Genomic DNA, 13,267 nt, shown 5'->3' with positions numbered 1-13,267 from the left:
AATGTCAAACTGGTCACAGTAAAAATAAATGTTATTCCCAAGGAAAATAAAAGACTGCATATTTATGTAACATTCAGCAGATGGACATGATATTAATATCGAGCTTTTCAGTTGTACTTTTATAGCTACTGGATTTTTAATTTTTATATTATTATTTTTTTGCCTTACTTGGCAGCCCACAGGCACCATTTGATTTTTGGATTTGGACAATCCTGCAACAGATGTCCAGACCAATAAAACAAATTCCTAAAGGGCTATGCTTAATTTGTGTAATTGATCAATTTTTGTTACATGGGCCTCAGTTCACCAGCATATAACTGCCTTCCAGATTAGCTCAGCAGTTGGGATTTCGCTCCATATGTTGCGACGGTTTATTGGCTCTCGGATGCCGTTGCTGATGCAACAGCAGCGCCACTTGTGGGGACACCTGTTGGCAAAGAAGAGTTAAATACAACAACTGGGAGGACAGCGAAGGCGAGAGAGGCCGGCTGGCAGGCAAGAGCCCGCAGCCAGGCACGCGCCCAAGGTTGGGATGGGGAAGGTCATTGCCAATAACAAGGAAACGTCAGAGAGCCCGGAGCCAAACAGGACTAGATGGCCGAGCCAACTGACCGGAGACATGCCAGCAAAGGTATCAGAACAGCCTGAAGAGGGCCCTGCAGCAGAAGCAGCCATGCCTAACATAGATTGCCAATTCAAGCTTGGGAAATTCCTGGAGATTTAGGGGTGATTCCTGGAGAGGGCAGAGTTTGGGAAGGAGAGGGACATTAGTGGGCCCATGTTCCAAATTGCCATTTCCTCTGAGGGAACTGGTCTCTTTCAATTCCAGGAGAACTCCATGCATACATTAGAACCTGGGGAAGCCAGTTTTTGCACAGCTTGTTGTTGAGGGTGTTCTCTATATCAGGGGTAGTCAACCTGTGGTCCTCCAGATGTCCATGGACTACAATCCCCATGAGCCCCTGCCAACATATGCTGGCAGGGGCTCATGGGAATTGTAGTCCATGGACATCTGGAGGACCACAGGTTGACTACCCCTGCTCTATATTATGCAGAATGTGGTGGTAGAATTTGGGGGTTGTGCCACTTCACGGTGCAGGTGGGTGTCTCGTTTCCATGTGCTTGTGACATTCAGCAAACTAGCTTAGAGAATAAGTGACACTAACCTGGTAAATTTTTTTACGACTTGCAGGGAGTATTTAACACGAAAAACTATACACACACACACACACACCCCACAGACACACATACCATGCCTATTGTCTGAACAGGTACATTTTATAATTTTCCCACCTCATTCTGCATAATGTGTAGGTTGGTTTTCATCCCCTCTGAATGGGTTGTGAGGTAGAAATATCCACCAATCAATGAGAAGTGCTTGAATTCTACTCTAGTATCTGCTATTACCTGACACTGCTGGTAAATCCTTTAAGGTACTCTATAAACAGTGAAAGGGGGGAAAATATGCCTTTCATTCGAGCCATAGAGGTAGATTACATCCAACACCTTTCTTACATAATAAAAATGTGTGAGCCCCAGGGAGTGTCCACCCCTCCTCTTCTATAAAGAATATTAAGTGCCTTAAAATGGAGAGGACAGATGAATGTTGAAAAATGGTATCAATAAAATTTTTGTCGTACATTTTCCCTAATACAAAATGTCAGTGATTTACTTGGGCGCAATACAGGTTTAATTGATTCAAATAGCATTGGTAGTAATTAAAATATGGATTCTGAGGCACAACTGTTAGCTCTCATCACTCACCTATTAAACTTGCCATAGATGCCGTGTTAATTATCTTCCCATATCCTTGATTCAGCATAATGCGGCCTACAGCCTGTGACAGAAATTAAAGGAAAGACCAGTGACCCCTTTTGTGATTCTGCTAATAATGACATGATAATAAATTAGTCCTCACTTTTCAGAAGAGTTTATGTGCTAACTAATTTCCCCCCTCTCTAAAGTGCTTGATATAAAAACTTGATATGTGTGTGATGGGGGGGCGGGGGGAATGGCTCATGCGGGAAAGTTCCAACTAGCATTTTAGCGCAACTCCCAAGTGATTTTTGAAAGCAATTGGCCAATTTAGGGATCCAACTTCAAAATGCTATGTCACAACGGTAGAGAACGGGTTAGGGGAAATGCACAGAATTTAACACTGCCGCCAGTTACTATCCTCATCATCATGAACTTATAAATTTTCTGATCTCTTGCCTGCTCCCCACTTTTATTGACTGGCGACCCAAAGAGACTCATGGTCCAGCTCAAAAGAAGGTGTCCTTTGTAATTTAATCATTTATATTTCTGTCGTGTGGATGCATAAATGGCTGTGCCTGTGCTTTGTTGCACTTTTGCGCACCAAGATCGCACACCTATAGACTATACGGTTACTATCATCTTGCACATGGCCATGTATGTGCACTATGCACTCACCTGAAGGGCCCAGGATATCTGGATCTCATCAGATCTTGGAAGGCAATCCCCAGTTAGTATTTGGATAGGAGGCCACCAAAGGGCTGCCACGCAGAGGGAGCCAATGACAATCCACTTCAGTTTGTCTCTTGCCTTGAAAACCTTTCAGCGTGGCCGTAAGTCAGTTGCAACTTGGTGGCTCTTTCCAACACCGTCCACAACAGAGAAGTCATGGAGAAAAGTTGGTATTTTTACTCTTACTAGCACTTTCTCACATTGCGTTGCAAATTATTCTTAAGTCTTCTGAATCTCGTAAGAGACGGCTGCAATGGGGTTTCTGCCCCTGTGCATACACAGCTCACCCATCGCCTCTCTGGATTATAGACAGTATGTATGGTAAAATTATCGATATACGATAGCTTAAGATAGTGACACCACTGTACACAGCTATAACCTTTTACGTTAATAAACTGGGGGGGGGAGGCAAAAAAACAGGAGAGAGACAGAAAGGAAGGGCAGCATAAAAATTAGAATAAATACTCAAATAATAATAAAGTAAAACAAACTGAAGAAAGTTGAAGATTACTTGCTGTCAAAGTTCCAAAGGGTGTTAAAACTATGCTCTCTTTTACTGGGCATATGGTTGAGGCCAGTGCATCAATAAATGCCCCCCCACCCTTGCAGTTTTATGATGGAGCAGTTGTGTCTTACCTGTTTAGGCACTTTTCAGTAATTTGTACAAGTATGAAGAAGAAGAGTTGGTTCTTCTTTGCTGCTTTTCTCTACCAGAAGGAGTCTCAAATACATGGGGCAGAAAGGCTGGGGTGGCAGTGGCAGAGCAGCAGGGCTAATCCCCGCATACGTCTGATGTCGCCACCGTCCCAGCCCCCTCCTGTCCCTGACCCGAAACAAGGCCTCAATTGGCCTGCGGCAAGGGAACGCAGAGTCTTCCATGTTCCCTCTGTTGCTGTGGCCACCATCAGAGCCTGGGCCAGGGCAGGCCCATGCACACAGGAAGATCAGGGCCTGGAAGGCCTAGCTCCTCCCTGTGCTACAATGGCCAGGGAGGGACCATAAGAGCCCCACCTGGCTCCGCAGCATTGCACAGCTCCATGAGGTCAACTGGGGCTGTGTGTTGTCTTTTGCAGGAAGGTGGGATCACAGTCTCCTGCAATCCCACCTTCAGGTTAAATGAAACCCACCAGCCCACAGCAGAACCAACCCACTGTGGTGGCATTCCCTGGGGGGGGGTCACATTTTGGCACAAAGTTGGTCCGTTGCCAAAATGTGTCACCCACGGGGGTGCAGCAAGCAGCGCGCCAGCTTGCACTGCTTTACTGCATCCCCCGTGCTACCTGGCTTTACAAAACATAAGTTCTAGCCCTTTTTCCTATCCTTTCACCACACTGACTGATGCAACACCTCTCTGTCCTTCTGTAACTGAAGATGCTTCAAGTCTTCCAAGTCCTCTCATCGTCTTGGTAACTGAATTTAATCAAAGTCATATGGCTCAAAATGCATACATGCATTACAATTAGTCAACTGGGACTCTATATCTTAAACCAGGGATAGTCAACCTGTGGTCCTCCAGATGTCAATAGACTCCAATCCCCATGAGCCGCTGCCAGCGTTTGCCCCTGCCAGCGTTTGCTGGCCCCTGCCATGAGCCCCTTCCAGCGTTTGCTGGCAGGGTCTCATGGGAATTGTAGTCCATGAACATCTGGAGGAGCACAGGTTGACTACCCCTGTCTTAAACCTGCCAAAGGTGGCAAATAATAAATGTCAGCACTCTTAAAACAGCCACGGCTATGTTACCCAGGCCCTAACAATTTCAGTGTTATTTTGAGCACTCCAAACCTTCTGGGCTCCGATACTTGTTCAGAAACACAAAAACAAGCCACGTCCATTCACATCAAAAGTTTTCTCCCATTCTTCCACTGTGCTGGTTTCACTTGTCTGTAATTTGCTTAAAAAGAAAAAGAAAAAGAAAAACAACAAAAACTAAACAAAGTCAGTCTTAATAACCCAGGGTTATTACAAACGATATGGTAATTGTAATCAATTGCAAATGCTTAATTTTCAGAGAAGCAAACCATTTTTAAGATTTACTGCCATCCTTACATACAATCAACATTTCCCAGGCTTTGACTCGAGTGGGCAAGAAGCTTTGAAAGCGGCACCATCTACTGGCAAATGGTCTTAACTGCGGCGAGTCTTTGGAAGCTAGTTCTATATTTAGCCTAGAGTTCACCGATTCGGTTTCAGAGCACAGCATGCTGGAGGACTGACTCTCCTGTAGAGCAGAGGCTGCAAATGCAGCTGAGAAGAAGAATCCTCAGAACTACCACCAGAAGGCTCTTGGGTTTATAGGTCTGGAATGGATCAAAGTGTGTAGACAATAGACCAGGGGTAGTCAAACTGCGGCCCTCCAGATGTCCATGGACTACAATTCCCCTGAGTCCCTGCCAGCGTTCAAAGGGCAGTGCAGGTTGTAGTGTAAGGGTGAGGTTAGAGAATTCCCCTTAGCAAGTGCTGTTCTGCTCACACTGAATAAGTTCCATGCACTAATATTTACAGCCATTTTCACAAGAGGGTTGAATCTCTGATGTTCCCTTGTTTCTTGAAAATGTAATAGGAGCCATCACTTTTATGCTTCCTCCACAGTAATATGGAGAGAAGATGCATGCACCCAATACATATTCTCAACCCCGTATGCCTCCTCATAGGAGATGGATGCCGTTGTAGGAACAGTGTGAGCCATATGAACAAAAACTCCATTTTAAGCAGTACCCCCTCCTTTCAAAGGCTTCACATGGTTTCACTTTCCTCTAGGGTTGCCAGCCCCCCCCTCCCCAGCCACTGGCATGACATGGAGTGACAGGGTTACCAGATCTAGATTGTGGAAACTCCCAGAGATTTGGGGGTGGAGTCTAGGAAGGACAGGGACTTCAGTGGGGTGCAATGCCTTAGGGTCTACCCTTATAGCATCCATTTTCTCCAGAGGCATGGATTTCTGTAATCTGGAGCTGGCAGGGGCTCCTGGGAATTGTAGTCCATGGACATCTGGAGGGCCGCAGTTTGACTACCCCGCAGTTTGACTACCCCTGCCCTAGACATCCCTGAAATCCCTACTTGCCACTCATCATGTTATATACTGTTGGCCAAAGCTTATTGAGTGGCCAGTCACTCTTTCTCAGCTGAACCTCTTGACAGGGTTGTGAGAATAAAATACACTGCCCTGAACTTCTAAGATAGAAGTCTGAGATAAAAGTCTCCATGGACAAGGCAGTGGCTAAAACAGAGGCCGATCAGATGGCAAACACAGAGAGTGACTGCAGGTGCGAATGCTATCAAAGCATACTCAGGGTGCCCTGTCACAGAGCTAAGCGATGGTTTTGCATCTAGCAATAAATTTAGGATGGGTTCCATGTGAGCGCTACTTACAGAAAATTGGCATATGAAGGTAATAAAGGGTATTAAATGACATTGGATGCGAAGGGCCGCCAATTCTCGGTGGCTATGCAACCGATGTTCTTTTTGGTAGCCTACATACTAGAAAGAGCACAGTGGCTGTTTAGCTCTTACTTTGTTAGGAAAGTCTTAAATGCCATAGCTGACACATGATTTATTGTATGGAACACCTTCTTTTGCTCGCTGATTGATGTGTATTATATAGAACCTGTTAACAAAAGATTGCTCTCCTCTGTTCCCGTCAGTCATGCCTCATTGTATGTTATTTTTCCTTCAAGTACCCCAGTGAAGAATTCTATATAGGGTAATTTGCTTTCCTGGCTGAATCATCTCTGCTAGGCAACAGGCATCTGGCTACGACTATGTAGATCCTTGTTTACTAACACAGAGTCCTTGCTGTACTTTTCGAGACTCTGCGGAAAGGAGTATTCTCATCCAGAGCATCTTTTCACCTGCAGGTCTGCCTTTTCCCCAGCCTCTCGATTCTGATTTCTGTTGCATTGTTCGGGGGGGCTTGTACAAGTCGTTGCAAAAGTCATGCTTAAATAACAACAACAACAACAATAGTTTTATTTCTAAATTCCGCCCTTCCCTGACTGGCTCAGAGTAGAACGTATCAGGATAAAAAGCGATATCAAACCGTAAATTGCATATACAAGTTAAGTGTTCAAAATCAGAAATTTAAATGGAGGCTTTAAAATCATTAAAAAGTCACCTCCTCTTTACAAAGTAGAGTCTTACCAAGGGGGACTGGTCAGTACTCAGAGGGTTTAGTTCATTGGATGGGAGATCAGGCAGGGAGGCCATTATCTTCTTAGTGTTCATTCCTGGCCCCAGCCACAAGCCTGGCAGAACAGCTCTGTCTTCCAGGCCCTGTGGAAGTCCTGTGGGGCCCTGATCTCACTAGGTAGAGCATCCCACTAGGCCGGAGCCTGTTTTAAAATGGCTCTGGAAACAGTCAAGGCCAGATTTTCCTCTTTGGGTAAAGCTTAAAAACTGAAGTGGCAAAAAATGGGAAATTATAGACAGCACACTATAAGGTAAAGGTAAAGGTAAAGGTATCCCCTGTGCAAGCACCGAGTCATGTCTGACCCTTGGGGTGACGCCCTCCAGTGTTTTCATGGCAGACTCAATACGGGGTGGTTTGCCAGTGCCTTCCCCAGTCATTACCATTTACCCTCCAGCAAGCTAGGTACTCATTTTACCGACCTCGGAAGGATGGAAGGCTGAGTCAACCTTGAGCCGGATGCTGGGATCGAACTCCCAGCCTCATGGGCAGAGCTTTCAGACAGCTGCCTTACCACTCTGCGCCACAAGAGGCTCATAGCACACTATATAAGTGTGTAATATGCCATCGAGTTGCTGCCAACTTATGCTGGGACACCAAAAGGCCCGGCTCTTACATTATGCATGGGGCCAGGCCAGCAGGGCCATGGATGGCAGCCATAGCAACCCGGGAAATGCAGATGAATCCACGTTCCGTTGCCATGGGCTATCCAGGGCCCTGCTCTGGGCCAGGAATGGGATGGTGGCAGCGTTATGTGCAATCAGGGATTAGCCCCCCTGCCCTGCCACCACCCCCTCCCTGGACTATCCGGCCCATGCATAATGGGTCAGGGGGAGGTGCCTCTTGCCCCCCCCCCCACACACACACAAAAGCAATTTGTTCATGTGCAATTTGTAGTGGTGGGTTAGTTTGCAGATTTTGCCACTTCACTGGGAGTATCTGTGCACCCCCCCCCCCAGTGCAGTTTTTGCATGAGTCCTCTCAACAGGATTTTTCCAAGCCAGTTGGGACTTTCTTTTTACTTTTTTTTCCCTGTCCCCTTTTTAAAGGAAGCAGTTCCCTGCAGTTGTCATGTGGCTGCAGGGTACACAAGAATGTACATGGAAATGTGGGGAAAGGTAACATGGTTTGACTCTCAGGGAGTTCCGTATCTGAAAAGTGCTTCCTCTGAGAGGCTATCCTCTGGACCCTATTAGGGAAAAAAGAGCAAAAGGCAGGAGTGGGAAGCTATGCTGTGATGCCACATTCAGTTTGTCCCCAGAAGTGACATCACAACACTCTAGGAATTCATCTGTCTCTATGGTAGAAATCATAATGAGGTGCGAATTCCTAAGCACTGTGATTTCATTTCAAGGGACAAACCAGAAGTGATATCTTAGCATCACATGCCATCACCCCCACCAGCCAAATACTCCTGTTGATTGCCGGCAGAGTTTAAGTATTCAAGAAAGCTGGGCACTACCTGCTTAAAAAATAAAATAGTGTTATTAAGAAGAGAAGAAAAGTTGGTGCGTAAAAAAGAACAGAGACAGTCCTAACTGTCTCACTGACTAGCATTCCGGAGGGAAAGCAGACAGGAAGTATTCCCAAAGGAGCCAATCAGGACACAGGAAGTGATTATTTGAAAATATCAGGGTTCTTGATGTAAATATACCCCATCTGGGGTATTTCGTTTTGTGCTGGTAAATCATGTATACCACACATGTTGTATATTCCAACATGGCTGGCAACTCTTCTCCCAATATAATTGGCCTCACAAAACTCTCACAACAACAACAACAACAACAACAACAACAACAACAACAACAACAACAACAACAACAACAACAACAACAACCTTTATTGGCATAAAGAATAAGACAAATCATAATACAATCAACTCTCCTGACGGATAAAACTGGCACAGCATTGACTGGCTTTTAGTGGCTTCTCTCTGTGGAAGTTGTTAGTTTGTAATGTCATGGTTCTTCTCTGACTTGCAAACCATTATTAGAAGCTAGTCTTACAGTGAAATTATACACCATTCCAGTCCAATAGCTTGGATGTTTATGGGGAGCGTACATGAGTAAAGCTGCCAGTTTCCCATCATACTACACCTTGAGACCAATTGAGGAAGAATTTATGATGTCATGGGGATCCAGTAAGTCTTGAACTGTCAAATGCTGGAGGATTTTAGAGGTAAGGTCTGGAGCGGATGCTATTTGGGGGAACTGTGGCATCATGTCTAGGTGTCAGTCCAGGAATTTCCCCAGTCTCTATGGTCTTTACCATACAAATGTAATCAACATTTCCAGGTGATGTTACATGTGGGTTTTATGATGTCACATAGCAGTATTATTCCATGTACCACTAAATACGTGACACGGAATTGGTGTTATCTGTTGTGTATGTGGATCTGCTGAGGACTGTGCTTGAGGTCCAGTCATCTTAAATCAATCAATGCTAATCTAGCCAATCAATTTAAACCAATCAATATTAATCTGGCCAATTGCATGAATGGGCTGAGAGACCGTGCTTTGTGTATATAAGTTGGGGGTGTCTGAAGGGTTTCTTAGTCTTGCTTTAGGATGTTTTGGGCTCATCCTGCGTTGAGCAGGGGGTTAGTCTAGATGGCCCTTCCAACTCTATGATTCTATGATTCTATGATTCTATGATTGTCACCTGCAACATGTACTCACTGCTAAGATCACTAATAAATAGCTGTTTGTTTGCCCAACAGACTGGCATTCTGCCTATGAAGCCACATATTTTTCATTATCTTAAACAAAATTTGGTGTCGAAAAGTTCCATGAGCAAGTGTACCTCTTAGGTTTTCCCTTCAGTTCCCTGCAGACCCATGTGGACTTGCCATGGGGAGGGTAATAATTAGGAAGGCCTTAAAGGAATGGCTAGGGCTAGTGGCCCTGTTCCTGAGACATACAACTATCTCAAGCTATTGATTGAAGGATAATTATTTCTCTCAGCAGGGAAAACAGTATATTACAGTTCATATCCAATGCATACAGAAGGATTTCAACTTGTGTGGTGTGATTTTCTTTTGGGACTCGGGCCAGCTAACAGCATATACAATGCGTCTGATAATAACATTTCAAAATATAAAAACATTAAAAATCAATCCCCAATAAAATCAATTCACTATTAAGAAAAGTGGAATAGTGATGACAAAGCTGAAGCATGCCACCTGCCTGGTGGATCACAATCACCCAAAGACCACCTGTAAAAAAAGCAGCCTTGCACAGCCCTAGGGAGGTCCCATGCACCTCTTCAGCCAGCTGCTTCCACAGGACAGGGGTCACTACTGAGAAGGCCCTTGCCCTTGTTGACACAAGTAGGAACAATTTATTGGCCAGGGACCATCAAGAAGAAAAAGAAGAAGAAGAAGAAGAAGAAGAAGTTGGTTCTTATATGCTGCTTTTCTCTACCCGAAGGAGGCTCAAAGCAGCTTACAGTCGCCTTCCCTTTTCTCTCCCCACAACAGACACCCTGTGAGGTGGGTGAGGCTGAGAGAGCCCTGATATCACTGCTTGGTCAGAACAGTTTTATCAGTGCCATGGCGAGCCCAAGGTCACCCAGCTGACTGCATGTGGGGGAGTGCAAAATCAAACCCAGCATGCCAGATTAGAAGTCTGCACTCCTAACCACAACACCAAACTGCTGGTCAGAACAGATTTACCAGTGCCTGGTGAGCCCAAGGTCACCCAGCTGGCTGCATGTGGGAGGTGCAGAATCGAACCCAGCATGCCAGATTAGAAGTCCACAGTATTTGGGCAGGAGTGGTTTAAGGATTCACAGGGCCCGTATCACCAGGGCCAGCTTAAGGTTTTGTGGGACCCCAGCAGAGTACAATTGCAATGGGAACAGCTAGATAGGGGGTAGAGGGACCTCCCACAGTGGAAAGGGGTGTTATTCCAAGTGTCCACGTGTGGGAGGGAAGTAAAGAGCTGAAAAGGCAACAGCATTTTCTGAGCCCCTTTCTTCCAAGCGGCTTGTGACCCAGGGACAAGCCCCCGCAGGCCAGTCGACGTCTCTATTGACCCAATAGGGTCTTTAGAGAAGACTTTGGTGATACTTGCAGTTCTCACCAGCATCTAACAGGCAGAAAATAGCCTAGTCCCTCCGCTTGAAATGGGAGTTCACAAAGAGTGAACTAGTCGGACGCCATTGTTGCCTGGAAGTCTCAGTCCTGTACATTCTGTTACACTGTGGCATTATAACAAGAAATCTGAGATAATCAGAACCTATGATGCCATGTAGAGTACACTGATATGCAAAAATTCTCCTTTCAATCTTTGGCATGTCCAGTTAAAGAACGTCAAGTGGCAGGCATTGCACGAGGTCTTTCCTTAGTTGATAGCCAGCCGGAATAGACAATACTAAGCAAAATGGACCAATGGCTTGATTTATTATAAGGTAACTTCATACTAGTACGGTATCTTATTTTATCTAGCTTTTCAAATGTGGCACGTTTCTAAACTTTTTTTAAAAACAGCAATACCTGCAGATCAGAGAAGGACAAGCTATCCATCACAGGTTTATTAAGTTCTCCCTTTGACACGATGGCTTAAATACAGTTCTTCAGTGTGCTTATGGGAGGAGCAAGTAACAAGTCCTAAACAAACATAGTGCTCCTACCGAAATGTGAAAGAGCTGTTTCAACAGTGCCCCTGCCTTTAATTGCCTGGCGCTATCCTGCTCCGTGCTAGTCTCTGAATTAATTACTTGTTTCAGTTTTTTGACATCTAATACATTTTCATCTGCTCTGTTCTCCAGGTAGGCATGTCCTTTGCACAAGAGTGTTCTCCACGTGGAGCAACCCATCCATCCTCAGCCAATGGCTCTCCATGACAAAGCGATAGTAGTCTGCAGGGTGCCTTTGATCAACATCAATAAGCAGTCTATCAAAAAAGTCTTTCCCCATGGCTATGAACTCCTGGAATCAAAAATATTAAAATCATATCAAAGGAAAACATCATAGCGATGTGCTATTTGGCCCTGGGGCCAAAACAAGTCAGGTGCCCTTGCTTTAAAACAAGCACATCTCTTGCTTGCTTGCTTTTTAAAAACCCAGCTGGCTGATAGCTCTGATCAGTACTAAAGGTCTTGACAACTCTCACTTTCTGGATTAAAGTGTGACAAGCTCGCTAAACACCACTGAAGAGGACAGGCGTTGAACGGAGTTATTTTTATGCTGTGCTGATTCCTGGGTACGCTCAGCAGCCTCTGGTATTGAAAGCGTCGGGATTCCATCCTGAGTGCTGAGACCTTCTGGAGAAGGGATCTACCTTTCCTTGGGACACATCTCAGGCTTTTAGTTTTGTGCTATGATGCCTTGCTTGGGATGATATGACTGCCTGACCTCTATAAGAGCGATGGGGTGCACTTGTTGGAGTGGGGCATGGGCATCTGGCTCCATGGGATCTGACATGCTATTTTGAATTGGCTGCAAAATTGAGCGGTGGCGGGAGCCCGAAGAGGTATATCCCTATTCGGGCTCAGTGGCGGAAGTGGAGCATGGGAAGGTTCAATTTTGGGGAGGCCAGGCTTGTGCACTGGCCTCCCCTAGATTTGAGGGCCCCCTTAAGGGGTTGTGTGGATGCAGAACCTGATTGAAGGCTAGCATTTCTGGGGGACAGGAGAACCCAACAGAGGCTAGCACCCAGAGGGGTCACAGGTGCTTCTCCCCTGTTTAAGCCTGCCATTATGTCCGGGTTTTGGGGCCGGATAGCCAAGGCAACCCGTTGAGGGGCAGACTGTGGTGGGCTTCCTTGTGGTAGGGTAACCACAAGATGGCAGGATTCTCTTCCCATGCTTGCCACGCTTAATGTTGAATAAAGGCTGTGGCCAAATATTTTATGCCAAATTATGGTTGTCAGTGTCCTCATTAGGCGGTTAATATCCCCCTGCAAGGCAATAGGATTTATACCTGGAACCTTATGCATGCAGAGTGTGTCCTCTACTCCTGAGGCTTAGCCACTCTGTTGATCCTGGAACCAGTTACCTGGACACATACTAAAATGTAGAAGGAGAGTTGGGTTTCATACCCCACATTTCTCTACCTTAAGAGGTCTCAAAGCAGCTTACAATTGCCTTCCCTTCCTCTGCAAGGTAGGTGGGGCTGAGAGAACTGTGTTCTGAGAGAACTGTGACTGGCCCAAGGTCACCCAGCTGGCTGCATGTGAAAGAGCGGGGAATCAAACCCAGTTTGCCAGACTCCAGATTAAAATCCATGGCTTAACCATTATGCCATGCTGGCCCACCATTGGATATTGCCAAAACAAGAACATCTGAATGACTGCCTGGTTCCTTGCAAAACACAGTGTATTTGAGGGAAATTCTATTAAAATCTATGCTCCATCTTAATATATATTGTTGTTGACCCAAGCAAGATCTGTGTTATATAGATGGGAGAAGTGCATGCCCCTTTAAAAAACATCATTAGAACATTTTACTGTATGTGGTCATATGCTCATGTTGCTTCGAGATGCTATTCTATGGCATTCAGTTTATATTCACTGGCAAAGCTAAATCTCAAGGGAAGCTGGAGAGGGAATGCAATTTCCAGTAATAACAGCTCACAACAGTGAATACTATCCACTT

At 45.4% G+C, this 13,267-nt stretch overlaps 1 long non-coding RNA gene across 1 annotated transcript; it reads right to left on the bottom strand.

Moving 5' to 3' along the window:
• Nucleotides 1-298: 298 nt before the first annotated feature.
• Nucleotides 299-6,752, bottom strand: LOC143834551 (uncharacterized). Its single transcript, XR_013229815.1, has 4 exons — nt 6,625-6,752; nt 4,270-4,378; nt 1,765-1,837; nt 299-427 (listed from the first exon to the last, which is right to left on the bottom strand). It is a non-coding gene; the product is annotated as an uncharacterized LOC143834551 (long non-coding RNA).
• Nucleotides 6,753-13,267: the final 6,515 nt, after the last annotated feature.

The sequence above is a fragment of the Paroedura picta genome, chromosome 3 (genome assembly GCF_049243985.1).
Source record: "Paroedura picta isolate Pp20150507F chromosome 3, Ppicta_v3.0, whole genome shotgun sequence".
NCBI lineage: Eukaryota > Metazoa > Chordata > Lepidosauria > Squamata > Gekkonidae > Paroedura > Paroedura picta.
This window is presented reverse-complemented; position numbering and strand designations above follow the sequence as displayed.